This window comes from Macrobrachium nipponense, chromosome 13 (genome assembly GCF_015104395.2).
Source record: "Macrobrachium nipponense isolate FS-2020 chromosome 13, ASM1510439v2, whole genome shotgun sequence".
NCBI classification, from domain to species: domain Eukaryota; kingdom Metazoa; phylum Arthropoda; class Malacostraca; order Decapoda; family Palaemonidae; genus Macrobrachium; species Macrobrachium nipponense.
The window spans coordinates 18,977,381-18,994,067 of NC_087206.1; the positions used below are offsets into that span (position 1 = coordinate 18,977,381).

Here is a 16,687-nt window from a genome sequence, read left to right on the forward strand (position 1 = left end):
ACGTTGCTTTGTTGTTAAGTTGGAAAAAAAGAATTTTATGGTAATGCGAGCAAAGGGAAGAAATTATTGGACGTTATCTCCAGTAATTAAGTTACCAAGCTCAATCAGCCAGTTCGGAGGGCCTCTCTCCATAGTTTTCTCCTGGAAAAAAATAAATTAAAACAAAAAGGAATTCGAGAGCGGAGAGAATTTCAGCAGCGAGAGAATAGGTCTTGATCTCAAGAGTCATTTATCTCCATAAAGACTCGAGTCTCTCATGAAACAAAGAATGAAAAGAATTTATTTTTATGTCTCTTACATTCTCGAACTCATTTAGATTTCATTTTTCGCAAACTAAAAGCTACGCAAAACAATTTGATGCGTATCTTATGCAATATATTTAAGAATTTCGCAGCGTTTGAAAGGTCCCAGTCGATTCAGAAGACGCCAAAGGTACCAGAAATTCAATCAATGGGTAATCGCCATTTCATCAATACAATATTATGTTGCATGTAGGTGAATAAGAATTAATGACAGTAATAAGCTTTTCTGTGTTGCACGGCTGCTTATGACAAATTAATCAGATTTGCTGATGGCCTCATACATAAATTATCACTTTCATTAGATGCGAAAATTATTCCCATTCGCTCAGCGGATCACTAAATAAAACTCACCAGCTAATTCACTCGCCTATTAAACCTTGTCGCCAGCTAATTCAGGAGATGGTATCTCGGTATTAACGAAATACGTAGGGTTCATCGGGTTCATCAGGATCTTTGGGTTCATCATGTTCTTTAAATAAAACAATAGAAAGATCAGATCCGAGAAAATCTAGCAGCAATTGAGGTAGACAAAGGATGAAAGGAGTTGAAGTTAATTTCGAATTTCAACATTGAAATTGGGTTCCTTGAACTGAATGTTGAATTTGAGTGTCTTGAGTACTAAAAGCAATAATGGTGCACGAAACGATTTTGTCATGGTTTATCATTAAATATTTTGGATTTCATCATTGCACCATGGTAATGGGTTTAGCGCAATTTGGTAGCATTTTTAAGGACGAAGCAGTTAGCGAGGGTCTTGCATGCCGGTGACATTATTGAAAACGGGCTGGAAAAGCGTCCGACTTTCGCGTGCTAATTGGCATTCTAGGTAAAAATGGTAAAGTACTTGATTGCTCGGGGAATGGAATGCATTTCTGAATTTAGGCCAAATGCCTAGCGCTAGGATCTACGACGTCATTCAGTCCTGAAAAGGTAACTGAGAGTAGAAAGGTCTGAAAGGCGTAAAAGGAGGAATACCACAAAGAAGTTGCACTAATTAATAGAACAGGGTGGAAAGGAAGATATTAAGAAAGTTTATATGAAGGGAAGTACAGTTAAAGTTATGAAAGGAATTGCAGCTTAGGGCCGAAGGGACGCTGCAAGGAATCTTGAGCAATGAGGTGCACTGTCGGCACCACCCCCTACTGAAACGGGTTAGTTGTTCCTTTTCTTTCCGTGTCCTTAGAAGTATTTCATTGATTATTGATTAAGATTAGGGGCAGGTACATAACGAGGGCACTGACGCTACACTTAAATTCCTTTATTTTGTTTGCAAACTCATCATGATTTCAGTGCATGTTGATGCTCATGATAATGAAACTGCAATTGTTTCAATTTTCATTGCATTCACGTGCATAATATTGTTCTCTCGTTCAAGAATGCATCACCGAATCTAGGAACTTTTCATTGTCACGTTATTTATATGCTTGGAGTCATCTTCCTTCTTCAGTCGTCTTGTTGCTGATATTGTGAGATGTCAATTTCAGTTGTTAAATTAATTTGACTTGGAGGTAGTATCTCGTGTAAAATTTCCATTATATATAGATATATATATATGATATATATATATATATATATATATATATATATATATATATATATATATATATATATATATTGGAATTCTCTCCGTCGAAATTGTCCCTTTATTTTAGAATGATATACTTTTCCTGATATCATTTTCATATCTTCATAGAATAGATCCTTGAGTCCTAGGAACAGCAGACTTGAGAAATGTTACTAACGGTCTCATGAAATTAATAATAATAATAATAATAATAATAATAATAATAATAATAATAATAATAATAATAATAATAATAATAATATCCTAATAGAATTAATCCTTGAGGCCGAGAAACAGCGTACAAGAGAAATGTGACTCTTGGTCTTGTGAAATTAATAATAATAATAATAATAATAATAATAATAATAATAATAATAATAATAATAATAATAATAATAATAATAATAATAATAATAATAATAAAGCTAGAGTTTCTCCCAAAACATTTTCCCTACTTTATCACAGTACAATGCTCAAATATCTTTGAAATGACCATCGGATTCACAGCATGAACTTTCAACTTTACGTTTTCTACCCATCAGAAGAAGTACTATGCATAAAGCTTTTTTGTAAGTTAACAGTCCTTAAAGTTAAATACCCCTATGAATGAATGCTGGGTATATGCTGTAAAGTAGACGGGTGGTATACAAGTAACTCAAACGGAATGGCCAGAAAACACTGAATTATTGTTATTGAAAAATGAAACCCACACAATTACTGAGTATAATTTGTTTACTTGTAAGCATTTACATAATCTACTCAACACTCGAGTACTCTCAGGCCCTTTCTCAAGAGATCTGATATGGCCTTAAAGTACTCGAGTGTTGAGTAAAATATGTAAATACTTACAAGTAAACAAGTTATGCTCAGTAATTGTGTGGGTTTCGTTTTTCAATAACAATAATTCAGTGTTTTCTGGCCATTCCGTTTATGAGTACTTGTATACCACCAGTCTACTTACAGCATATACCCAGCATTCATCATAGGGTATTTAACTTTTAGGACTGTTAACTTACAAGAAAGCTTTAGTGCATAGTACTTCTTCTGATGGGTAGAAAACGTAAAATTGAAAGTTCATGCTGTGAATCCGATGGTCATTTCAAGAGGTCTTTTGAGCGGTGTACTGTGATAAAGTAAGGAAAATGTTCTGGGAGAAACTCTAGCTTTATTTATTATTATTATTATTATTTTTTTTTTTTTTTTTTATTGTTTTTTTTTTTTTTTTTTTTGCTTTTTTTTTTTTTTTTTTTTTTGTTCTATCACAGTCCTCCAATTCGACTGGGTGGTATTTATAGTGTGGGGTTCCGGTTGCATCCTGCTCCTTAGGAGTCCATCACTTTTCTAACTATGTGTGTCCGTTTTCTAGGATAACACTCTTCTGCATGAGTCCTGGAGCTACTTCAGCCTCTAGTTTTTCTAGATTCCTTTCCAGGGATCTTGGGATCGTGCCTAGTGCTCCTATGATTATGGGTACGATTTGGTCCACTGGCATATCCCATATCCTTCTTCTTCTATTTTCAGATCTTGATACTTATCCATTTTTCCCTCTCTTTCTCTTCAAACTCTGGTGTCCCATGGTATTGCGACATCAATGAGTGATACTTTCTTCTTGACTTTGTCAATCAACGTCACGTCTGGTCTGTTTGCACGTATCACCCTATCCGTTCTGATACCATAGTCTCAGAGGATCTTTGCCTGATCGTTTTCTATCACTCCTTCAGGTTGGTGCTCGTACCACTTATTACTGCAAGTAGCTGATGTTTCTTGCACAGGCTCCAGTGGAGGGCTTTTGCCACTGAATCATGCCTCTTTTTGTACTGGTTCTGTGCAAGTGCCGGACATTCACTTGCTATGTGGTTTATGGTTTCATTTTTCGTATTGCACTTCCTACATATGGGAGAGATGTTATTTCCGTCTATCGTACTTTGAACATATCTGGTTCTTAGGGCCTGATCTTGTGCGCTGTTATCATTCCTTCAGTTTCCTTCTTTGAGCTCTCCCCTCTGTAGCCATTGCCAATTGTCATCGCTGGCTAGTTCTTTAGTCTGTCTCATGTATTGTCCGTGCATTGGTTTGTTGTGCCAGTCCTCTGTTCTTTCTGTCTTTCTCCTGTCTCTGTATATTTCTGGGTCTTCGTCTACTTTTATTAGTCCCTTCTTCCCATGCACTCTTTAGCCACTCGTCTTCACTGGTTTTCAGATATTTGCCCCAGTGCTCTGTTTTCGATGTTGACGCAGTCCTCTATACTTAGTAGTCCTCTCCCTCCTTCCTTTCGTGTTATGTATAGTCCTGTCCGTATTTGCTCTTGGGTGTAGTGCTTTGTGTATTGTCATTTGTTTTCCTGGTTTTCTGATCAATGCTGCGGAGTTCTGCCTTCGTCCATTCCACTATTCCTGCGCTGTATCTGATTACTGGCACTGCCCTGTGTTTATGGCTTTTATCATATTTCCGGCGTTGAGTTTTGACTTTGAGTATCGCCTTGAGTCTCTGCATATATTTCTTTCCTGATCGTGTCCTTCATCTCTTGGTGTTTATATCTCCTCCTTCCATTATTCCCAGGTATTTGTATCCTGTCTCATCTATGTGTTTGATGTTGATCCCATCTGGTAGCTTTATCCCTTCAGTTCTCGTTACTTTGCCTTTTTGTATGTTGACTAAGGCGCATTTTTGCTATTCCAAACTCCCATCCTGATGTCCCCAGATACAATCCTTACAGTCTGGATTAGGGTATCTATTTCCTTGATGCTCTTACCATACAAGCTTGATGTCGTCCATTGAACCTCAGATGGTTGATTTTGTTGCCTCTTTTCTTGAGTTGGTACCTGGCATCCATCTTCTGTAGTACTTTTGTCATGGGATCATGGCTACTACGAAGAGTAGTGGGGACAGTGAGTCGCCCTGGAAGATCCCTCTCCTGATATTAACCTCTGCTAGTCTTATTCCAGAGCTTGTTTAAGTATTTGTATTCCAGTTGCGCATTGTATTTTGAGGAAGTGGTGGTATTTTCCTCTGCCCCATATATTTTCAGGCATTCTATTAGCCATATGTGTGGTATCATGTCGAAGGCTTTCTTATAGTCTATCCATGCCATGCTTAGGTTGTTTTCCTTCTCCTACTGTTCCTCATTACCATTTTGTCTATCAGGAGCTGGTCTTTTGTGCCCCTACACTTCCTTCTGCAGCCTTTCTGTTGGTGGGGGATGGTGTTTGTCTCCTCTAGGTAGTTGTATAGCCTTTCGCTGATGATACCTGTTAGTAAACTTCCACATTATTGGTAGGCAGGTGATAGGCCTGTTGTTACTGGCTATATTTCCCTTACTCTTGTCCTTTTGTACTAAGGATGTTCTTCCTGTGGTCATCCATTTGGGTGCTTGGTGATTTGAGATACAATGCTGGAGTTGTTCTGCTATTCGTGGGTGTAGGGCCTTGAAGTTTTTGAGCCAGTATCCATGGACTTCATCGGAGACCTGGGGCTTTCCAGTTAGGCATTTTCTTTAGTTGGTGTCTGACTGTGTCTGTCGTGATGTCCGTGAATCTCTGTTTTATTCTCCCTGTTTCTTCTTCCTTGACTTCCTGTAGCCATGTTGCATGTTTGTTGTGTGATACCGGATTGCTCCATATGTTTTCCCATAGTCTTTTACTTGGTTCGGCTTCAGGAATTTCTGGGTGGTTGTCTTCCCCTCTTAGTTGGCTGTATAGTCTTTTCTGGTTGGTTCCGAATAGTTTGTTCTGTTGGTATCCCTTATTCCTGTTTCGTGTACCGTTGGATCTTGTGTGCTTTGGCCTTAAGCCCTCTGTTTTACATCTTCTATTGTGTTGTTTAGTCCCCTCTCTTGTACTTTGTATTATTATTATTATTTTATTATTATTATTATTATTATTATTATTATTATTATTATTATTATATTATTGTGTGGGTTTCTTTTTCCATCTTCAGAAGAAAACTGAAAGAAGTTGTTATTGTTATTGTTTGCTCTTGTTGTTTTAGTTTAAGGGATCATTATAACGGAACGGTCTCTTGTTCTTGAGCAGCTCGTAACGTTTATTGCTGAGATTTGATCCGCTTTTGATACAGTTTGTGGATGGAAAATTACTATCTCTCCTGTCTTGCCTTCTAATTCCGATTTGGCAGTGGATCGTGGTCCGATCCGTGACATCTTATCTGAAAATAATCAGTTGATAATGAACTCGGACTGTTTTTCTTTGCAGAAAATAATCGACTTCCCTGATCTGACCTGGAAGAAATGGGGGAAGTAAATCAGGCGAAACAGCATCTCCTACCCGGTGTGGCATCCGAACCGAGTTCATCCGAGCGTTGTAAACGGCGAGGCTAACGAAATTCCGTTTCTCTCCGCCAACAATATGCGGCCTTTGAAGTTCCCCGCGACGCCCACAAAGAAAGGGCGCTGATGTGGAAGACTGCTTCCCCGCGGCTTGATGAGAGGGAGCGCTTCTTGCCTTCTGATTGAAAATGCGCCGCGAATTCAAAAGGTGAGGAGGTCAACGCTGTTTTTTATTTAGATTTTTTATCGCCGGTTCGAGAAGTCAACGAATTCAAGATATGACCTCATGAGCATCTCCTTCGATTTTCCTGTAACCTGATCAACCTCGGTCGAACGTTAGATGACTTAGTAAAGCAAAGTAAGTTCTGCTTTGTAGAGAAGAAAGCAGCTAGAATTGAATAATAATTCATTTATTAATTTTTTATATCTTGAATTTAAAATCTATCGAGGACTCCCAAGAGCATTCACAGATTTGCTTTTAAGATTAGTTATTCCAATACACAGAAAAATCTGAAAAAAGAACGGTAACGAACAGAAATATCTACTGCTCATTCGAATACGAGATTCTCGCCAAGTCAACTGATTTAAAGTTGATGAAATACGCAATAGTGCAATCAGATTCCAGCGATTATTCCAATTTGATAAAATGACATTCCTAAAACCTTAAATTGTACTCAAGTTGTTTAATGATTTGAATACTGAAAGCCGCCAATAAATAGTTTTATCTTTTTCGGAGTGGGAAAACGTATAATACGAGCCAATGGTTTCGAGTTCAAATTCAATGGATTCACATTTTATCAAGCTCTACGACTTAGAAAGCACCGACGGTTCCATGGCTCTTGCCGAGCAACTACCAGGTTAATATAATAAACACACACACACACACACACCACACACACACACACACACACACACACACACACACATATATATATATATATATATATATATATATATATATATATATATATATATATATATGCATATGCATGTATGTATGTATATATATGATACACGTAAAGAAAGTGTGATTCATGTTATATTTTTCAATCATTACACCATTTTTGTAGCAGATGTATATAACCATGAAAACCTTGACCACAAGGAACAATCCTTAATAATATTATTAGCACTGAAATGCCCCAGGGCCAGATTCCAATAGCTACGTTACATCATGCGATTACTGGTAGTCATAAAGCATTAGGAACGATAACACGAAGATCGGCTGAATATGGAGAGCTGTGAGTCTTTGAAAAGCTTTTAGTTCGTAAGACTGCATTTTCCTTACCTCTTTGGCAATTCTAGTTGTGTAAAACTATTAACCAGGCGATTCTTTCTTAGAATATCCTCGACCCAAGTATTTTGCAATTATTCCAAAGAAAACGTTCATCCAGTTCTATTTATTTTTTTTTTTTCATTCTTGTATATGACAATTCGTGTTGTTTAAAAGTATTAACCAGGCAATTCTTTATTGGAATTTTCTCTACCCAAGTATTTTGCAATTATTACCAAAGAAAACCTTCATCCAGTTTTATTTATATATTTATTAATTTATTTTACTCGCAACTTTATCGTGATGAGTCTAAGACCAGATGGCACACTGATACACTGTCATCAGTTCAGAGAGCCATGCAATTTTTAAAATCTGGAATAACTTTTAGATAAATTATGATGATGTGATATATGACATTTCTGGTAACAGAAATCGTGTGTATCAGATGATCCTTTGATAAACTTTTTTTTTAACGAGGCAAATTATATCACCGTTTTGCAAAGGCATCATCAAGAAAGGGAGGATAGTTTTCAGTAACAGAGCTTACTTACTGGGGGTGAAGGTGATGTCTCCTAACAATCTTCATAAATTCATTAGACTATGAAGGTCTCGTGTATGATCGCTGTTGAAGAATGTGCGTCATTTGACGGTAGTTTAAAGGTAATGGTGATGTTGGATATCAAGGGACGCCAAGAATGGAATGGAATAAAAAATTTAGGCTGATACCAAGCACTAGGACCTATGAGGTCCTTCATCCCTGAATGGGAAATTGAAAGTAGAAAGGTTTTAAAGGTGTAACGGGAGAAAAAAAACTCGCTCTTGTACTAAAAAAATGAATAAAAATAATTATTCAGCTATGAGAGGGTGGAAAGTAAGATAAAAAGAAACATTATGAACAGAAGTACAATGAAAGTATTGAAAGGGGTGGCAGCTAGGGGCCTAATGGACGCTTCAGAAAAAAAATAAATAAATAAAATTTCAGTAGTTTCAATGCACCTCGTGAGGCTCCACTGACGGCACTAACCCTCTACGGGGAGGGGCACCGGGATATGGACTACACGAATAATGGATGATGTCGATAACCTGTAAGCGTTGGAGATGGCACAAGAAAGAAATATTTGGCTAGAGCACACTAAATCTGTATGACTGTTGGACCTATCTTGTTTTTCTTTCCTTTGACCAACATTATATTCATCATTCCTCCAAGACAATTTAGAGTGTCCTTTTAGCTATCGGTCTATAAGACTCTCCATTTGTCAATACTTATCATGGTTAATTTTTTTTATCCATCCACTGTTTTTCTAAGGACGGGAAAAAGCTTAGTTTATTATAAACGAAGTGATAAAGAGTATATCATTGTTTCTTTTGCAGATCCTCCTCTGTCGTCATTCAGGCCACCGCATCTTATTTTCTTGATGGAAATCAGTAATATACGGCAATTTCTTTCTCTTATGACAGGACCTATCTCTTCCTCCTGGGTAAGACTCACTGTTGATTATATCTTTATAAGGCCAGGTCATATAAGGACGTTACGATGACACGTCATCAAAAACGGAAAATAAAATTAAAAAATAACACCGTAAGGCTTGTCTTTTCATTATAATCGTGATTTCCTTCCTGCAGCTGCAGTGTGATTTCAGTAAACAAAGAAAAAAATTGGCAGTTAAATTTTTTCAGACAGATTTTATAGAATTTCCTGAATTACGATGCAAGTCAAGACAAAAAACAACTAAGATATTGTTTTTGCCGCTTTTATCTACTCAAATCATTGTTGGTGCTTTTTTTTTTTTTTTTTTTTTTTTTTTTTTTTTTTTTTTATACTCCGCACCGTGAAAATTACCCGATTTCGCGATAATTGTTAGGAAAAGCCGTAAACGAAGTATATCCCTCAAAGAGAAGTTGTGTTTTGGAAAACAACTCAGATCGCTCGGAGGAAATAAACGATTCCACTGTTTACCTTCCTCCCAGCGTCCATATGTAGAAGTATGCCAGCTGAGGTTCCTGCGTAATTGCTATCCTTGAATTCGAGGAAATGGTGTAACCAAGACGGACTCTCTTGTTGGTAATAATAAGTGTTTGTTTGTGATTTGTTTTATGAACTGTTGTTTTATCTGAATTGTTGGTTCGTTACGCAGAGACATCTTCTAGGTACAGGGAGATATCTTCAAGAAACTTCTATATGGTAAGAAATTAAATCATAGGGTCGAAAACTTTAGTTTCCTTTTTATAAGATTTATTCTGTTTCTGCTGTCAAAGACGTCTTTATCGGACACCTTTTTTATTTTTAAACGATTCGCAACAGGCATTTGTACAAAGTGACCCGTAGTGTTCTTGATTTTAAGTCTCTAGTTACTGATTTTCAAATTCATTGAGGTTTCTGATGACCATTTTTTTTTCATAGCGAGGAATTTATGCCCAAAAGTACTCTTACTTTACTCATTATTTTTTAGTTTTTTCGTAAATGTCAGAAATGCTTAAGAATGAAAGCTTATTGTATGCTTTGTTTTAATGTTGCAGATAATGTTGTTAAATGAAGCATGAACAAAGTCTGTTGATTAATTTCAGTGCTCTTCCTACCTTGAAATATCTGCCGTTTTAACTTTTATTTTAGGTGAGTGGAGATATTGTGAGCTTTAGTACGAAGTCCAAGTGGTAATTTATTTGAATATTTCATGGTTCTTGAAATAACTTTAAATGGTCTAGTGAACAGCTTTAGGGTGAAGTTTGTTTGTTTTCTTCAGTTTAGGATATTTAGATATTATTAAGTAAATCTTATTTCTGTAGTTTTTACGGAAATCTTGCATTTTAAGCCATTTATATAAGAAACTGAATTTTATTCATCCAAAATCAATGAAAATATCTAGGAAAATTACATTTATTAAAATGTGAGCTTTTTCAGTTTTGAAATTTTCTCTAAACATTACTTTAGCTCATTAATAGAACTTTTATAGAATTTATGTAGGTTTACTTGGTGTTCTTAAAAATAATGACTGTACCTCATTAATGAAATTGTTGTGAAACTCATTTAAGGTTTTTGATGTTCTTAAAGCATGAATATAGTTCATTAATGGAACTTTTAACACTAATTTAGGTTACTGTGTTCTCAAAACATTACTTTAGCCAGTTAATGGAATTATAAAACTTATTTGGGTTACTTTTAAGTGTTATCAACCGACTTGAACTCATTAACGGAAATTTTCTTTAATTTTAAAATTTTCGCAAGACTACTTTCGGTCAGTAATGGACCTGTTTATAATTGTAGTGTTCTTAAAACATTACTTTAGATCATTGATGGAACTGTTGTAAAATTTGGTTACTTTCAGTGCTCTTCAAACATGATTTTAGTTTATTAATGATACGGATTTGAAATTAATTTAGGTTTTGTGTTCTCAAATTATGACTTAAGCTCATTAGTAGAACTGCGTAAAATTTAGGTAAGTTTCAAAAGTGCACTCAAAACATGACTTCAGCTTGGTATTGGAACAGTTGTGAAATTTAGTATACTTTTATCTTTTTCAACATGAGCTCATCAATAGAATTGTTATAAAAATTTTAGTTAACTTGTGTTCTCAAAACATTGCATTCGCTCAGTTTTGAAATATAAAGTTAAATTAGCTTTTAGTGTTCTAGTAACATTACTTGACCTCATTAGTATAACGGTTGTAATATTAATTTAGGTAAGTTTTAGTGTTCTTAAATTACTTTTTACTGGGGCCACCTGACCTTTCTCGGGGTGGCCGAGCTGCTCCGGCAAAGGTGACCGAAGGACTCTGCATGGTAGACAATTTGTCTATGCACAGATCCGCTTTTTTTTTTTTTTTTTTTAAATTGCCTAATGCTTATTCCGTAAAGACTGATCAGGAAAGTGTTTTATTAAAGTGCTTTTTTTTTAGAATAATAGAAACGGGGGTACAGTTTTTCGTTCAGGTGTCTTTAGAACTATTAGCTTTGCAAATAGTTTTCGTTCAGGTGTGTTAACTATTAGCTAACGGAGGTTCATGTTATTCCATCAGTTGCTTCTTTAGAACTTTTAGCTTACAAAGGTAGTTTTTCGCACAGGTGTCTTTAGAACTATTAGCTTACGCAGGTACTGTTTACCGTTCGGGTGTCTTTTGGACTTTAAGCTTTCGTAGGTACTGTGTACCGTTCACGTGTGTCTTTTGAACTATTACCTTAAGCAGGTACTGTTTTTCGTTCAGGTGTCTTTAGAACTGTTAGCTTACTCAGGCATTTTATTTTAGTTCAGATGCGTAGTACTTTTTTCTTTATAGCAACTGCTTGACGTTGTCAGTCATAGATTACTTTGCTAATACTTCAGAAGCACTCCGCACTGGATATAAAAATAATCACCTACATGGAAAGAGCATGTGAAAAGCAATATAAAAAGTATAGTCATTATATGAGAGATTGAACTGGGTGGAATTAAATGAGCTTGATAAGTTTTTACCTCGAATTTTTCCTAAGTCGGGAGAGGTGTTTCCTCTACGGTAATGTTTACTTTTAATGAACCCTCTAACTTACTTTCTTACGCAAACAAAAGCAGTTCCAGTCACTCATTATTGGCGGAGGGTTTCATAACCAATTACGAACGACTTTAGTCGAAAACTAAGTTTCACTAGCATTTCAGCGGAGTAATAAAGTTACCTGTCCAGTGTCCACTGGTATCCTTGTTTGACTGAATACTCGAATACTGAAGCAAAAACCGGCCTTTTGTCTTCCTGTAGCTATGACAGAGGCAGTGGCTGGCCCTTCTGGCATTAATTTTGACAGAGACCTTCGATTTCCTACCGATTGTTTGCAGTGCAATGTGGGTTACGGTGAATTTCATCATTATTTGTCTAGTGGTGGTAAAGAAGTTGTGATTGAATATGCTCAAAGACATAATTTAATTCTAAAGCAAAAAAACTGCGAGCGTTGTGGAGCTATTTGTCGGATCGACTACAACAGGAACGCCTTTAAGTGTGATCGCTCTGTAGTGACGAAAGGACGTCAGCGTAAGCGATGTAATTTTAGTGTTTCCTTGTCTAAAGGAACGTGGTTTGAAAAATCCCATCTGTTTTGAAGTTAATCTAAAGTTTCCCGGGCCGCGCGATACCCAAATCCATCCGCCACGGTAAGTAGCCTTACTGTAACCCCTGTGGCTAGCGCGCACAGCGCAACATTACCTCTTGCCAGAACATGCCATGCTTGCCAAGAATCTTTAAATATGCGGTTAAGGCGCGAAGCGCCGTTCCGCCACGGCCTTACTGACAGCACACATAAATCGATCGTCGCAGATATGTAGTCGCTCCCTACTTTGTTTGTTGTTGTTTTGGTATCGCTGCCATATTGGTTTCGGTGTTCTAACGCCGATTTCGGTCGGCGGTCGAGTGGGCCCGCGAATCTGCAGGTGCTCCCAATTATTGCTGCAAAGCACTCCTTTCTGGTATTTCCCCACCCAAAACCCCCAATTCCCAACTGGGGGCCCCCAAGCTTGTTGGGTGGAAAAGGGGGTTAAAATAACATTTCCTCAAGAAAACAAGATGAGATTCACTGAAAAAACACCATTAAATGAAGGATTGTTGATTGTCTTTTAGAAACTGGTGATACGGCTTGCTTCTGAAGAATTACCATTACTTTTATTTTTTTAGCTTATCTTTTGGGGGGTGGGGAACGGGGATGCATTGTTAAAAAGATTAAAAGTTAGCTAAATTGAAAGGTAGTGTTTGCTGGTAAACATTGTATAACTTTTTTAGGATTCTTAGGCTTAAGCTTAACTCAAATATTGTAAAATTCGTCTTGTATTTTTCTCAAAACATGATTTGAGCTCATTAATGAATTTGTGAATTTTTGTCAGTAAAATGGGGTTCCGTCACTCCGGCAAAGGTGTCAAAAGGACTGTGCGTGGTAGACATACAGATCCGCTGATAGGTTTTTGATCAGGCGTCTTTAGAAATATTAGGTTACGCAGGTACAGTTTGTTTTTTAGGCGTGTAGAAACAGTTGATTTTCTTTTAACAAGTGCTCGACGTTTTATACTCTTATTTTTCTTAGTTCTCCAAGGGAGCAATATTCTGATAAGTGTGTGAGATGCATTGCAAGAAAGTTTGAAATTTAGCTAAATAGGGTAAATAGATGGGCTGTGCGGTTTGATATTTTAGGCTGTCGTTCCATTTTGTGAAATGGGCATGAAGTATTTAACTTAGTCATATTGCTGGTAAAAACTTAGATGATAAACCACTGTCGGCAGAGAAAGGTACTAGTAGTAGTAGCTATGGTTTAACATAGCAAGTTTGCCTTGGAAGTTTGGCATTACCAGGTAGTCGGCAATTAGCTTTTAAATAAAGCCCAAACAAAGCTAGATGCTGAGATTTACTTTAGCTTTTGAGGCCAAAAGTTTTGAACAGTTATGGCATTGTCTGCGGACAGGAAGTATGCTTCATGCAGTAGGTAAATCATCGAGGATCCTTCGGTTAACGGGTTTTACCAAAACATGAGGTTCGGGGAGTAACCTATTTGCTTTTCTTGAGGTAAAGCTTTATATAATTTTTAAGCTCTAACTTATATCGGATTTCTGTATTTGCTGTAGCTTATTCCTTTGGGGATCTTTGGTTTCAAACAAGAATGGGATCTTTGGGTTTAGATAAGAATTGCAGACTAATATGTATACAAATTATTTTCAGAGGTGATAAGTCACGATTGAGATGGTATGTGCATGTGGTAAGAATGGATGACGAGGAGGGAGTGAAGAGGGCTTGGGAAGAACCTGTTAGAGGAAGAAGATCGAAAGGGAAGACAGAATTAGGTGGCGGGATAAAGTGAAGGAAGATATGGAGAGAAGTTTGTTTGAGATGCATTTGATAGCAGGCAGTGAGAAGGCTCATCAGGCAACAGACCCTTTAGGGATAACGGTAGGAAAGATGATGATCCGAATGATTGCTACTACCGATCTAATAATTTTTCAAAGCAATTTTAGCCTTCGCTAAGGCAAGAAGAATGAATCCCACGTCGTTGCGCTTTTGTTAAAAAGCGGTGTTGTGAGGTGGTGTCATGCTGGGGGTTGTAAAGTCTGTATTCATCAAATGTTGATAGCCACACAGTTGTAGCTAGACTGAAGAAAAGATGTGCCATTAGCTTTTAGATTACACCTAGGCTTATCGTATTGTCAGTTGATATTAATGATCTTGGTTTTATTAAGAATAATAAACTTGCAGTGACGCTGGTTTAGTGGGCGGAGGTTTTTCCCAATTGTATATTGTTGACGACCTCCATACTACCAAAATGCTTATAATGCTGCCAATTCTTTATTTTTGAGCGAGGTGGGTAATATATTTTTTTTTTATAGGTAGCAATTTATCTTCATTTTTGGGAGAGCCGGGTGTTTTTTCCTTTACAGAAACTGTGCTTAAAATAATTACTTCAAAATTATTCCGATATTGGAAAATAGTCTTCATCCTTAATTTTAGTGTAAGTAACTAAAATTTTGAATTACTTTAAATTGGGTAATCCCGAATAATCAAGCCTTTGTCTAGCATTCAAAAAAACAAAAAACTAATTCTGACTGGTATTAACCAGACTAAACAAATTGGTCACTAAATACAGTTAAAGAACTAAAATTGCTATGTACATTTTTCAGGTTAAATCTCAACTACTCTCAACAGGGTTCACGGGTTACGCGAAGAGTAAAATCCCTTGCTGGCATAAGGCCACAACTACAAAAAGAAAGACCTGACAAGCCTAAGTGAACTTATACATAAATCACCAACCTGAAACTACGCAATGTTATGTCGGTAAGCCATCTGGGATGGCTACAAGCCCAATTGCAGCAGAAGTGATAAATGTATTAAAAGTTGTGCTTTTTCAGACTTAAATAAATCCTTTGTTTTTTTCTATGGTGATTTATGATATATCCCAGGGTTCTGTAATATGTGGGACTATTTGATAGTAAAGTGGCTAATGCCGAGTCGTATATGAATCGGGGTCAGTTTGGTAACGATTGTGGTTTTTTAACTCCATTAGTTGAGACGTACTTATCTCTGTAGAAAACTTTTTAGATGCTTGAACTAACCTTGCAACAAGTCTGTATCAAAGCCCTATAGTGTGATTAAGATCACTATTATAAGGTGCGTGGTTGCTGTAGCATTGGTCTTATAATGCTGAAAGTGTTCGGGCTGAAAGTGTTCGGGTAATATCTGTCGGTAAGTTGGTCGTATGCCTTAATGCCTTTCGAGTGAATGCTGATATAATCTGAATCCTTTCCATGAAAAGGAAGCCATAGTGTTGAAATAAATCCTAAATACACCGGAAGGCCATTATCGGCTAGACAACTAAATGAAACTTAAAAGTATATCAGGTTAAATATTGGAGTATTTCAGATTAAATATTAAAGCAGAAATTAAAAATGTAACGCAGAAATTAAAAATGTAATGTTGCATAGGTTAATATAAAGCATTTATTTTAATTCCTGCTCAAGCTAGTTAAGGCTGAACTATCTGGATATGAGTCAGTTTTCAAAAAAAAAAATATTAGTTCAAACCATCTTGAACTACCTGCTAGTCCAGTCCTTATGAGCCACCTTTGTAACCGGACCAGTTTTTTAGCGGCTTCCTAAGCTCCCAGTGAATTTTCTGTGAAATACATTCGTGAACATTTCAATAGCTTGAATTATAATTAATTTGTGTGTGATGAAAAAGAAGAAAAAGAAGATAATATGGTGCAAAGAATGGCTCGGTAAAAGAAATGTATACAATTAACGTACGTCTGCCAGGGTCGAAGCTCAACCCATCAGGCACCACAATGGTGATTTTGCTACAAGACCCATCGGGCAATTTGACGGTTTGCCCGTCAAGTGTGCCCGTTAAGGTGCGTCCACACGGTCGAACAATGTCCGACGGACACACATTGTTACCATATCATAGGCGAAGCAGGATGACTTCACAAGCGGGGAAACGATGGAAGTATATCTGGCAACAAACAGTGGTACCAGATGAGGTTGTATACCAGTGTTTTTACTCTGCTCACAAGGCAAAGACCAGCAAACAATTGTTAATTGGTAACGATGTTTGTCCGTCGGACATTGTTTGACCGTGTGGACGCACCTTTAGAAGGGAGGTCCGCCGATCAGGCCCGATCGTGTGGACAGGCCTTTACTCCCAACAGAGGCTTATTGGTTGCTCCAGGAGCAAAAAAAAACTTGCTTGCATAAGGCCATAAATCAAGAACTAGTTAAGCCATAGGGTTTGTTCGATGAACTTTGCTTCTTACCGAGCAAAGATCGGTAAGGTGGT

At 37.0% G+C, this 16,687-nt stretch overlaps 1 long non-coding RNA gene across 2 annotated transcripts; it reads left to right on the top strand.

The window, feature by feature from the left end:
* Positions 1-9,445: 9,445 nt before the first annotated feature.
* Positions 9,446-15,290, top strand: LOC135225431 (uncharacterized). 2 transcript variants are annotated; one of them, XR_010316953.1, is made up of 4 exons: positions 9,446-9,603; positions 9,939-10,032; positions 14,084-14,719; positions 15,037-15,290. It is a non-coding gene; the product is annotated as an uncharacterized LOC135225431 (long non-coding RNA). The 2 variants fall into 2 exon arrangements; XR_010316954.1 differs by lacking the exon at positions 9,939-10,032.
* Positions 15,291-16,687: the final 1,397 nt, after the last annotated feature.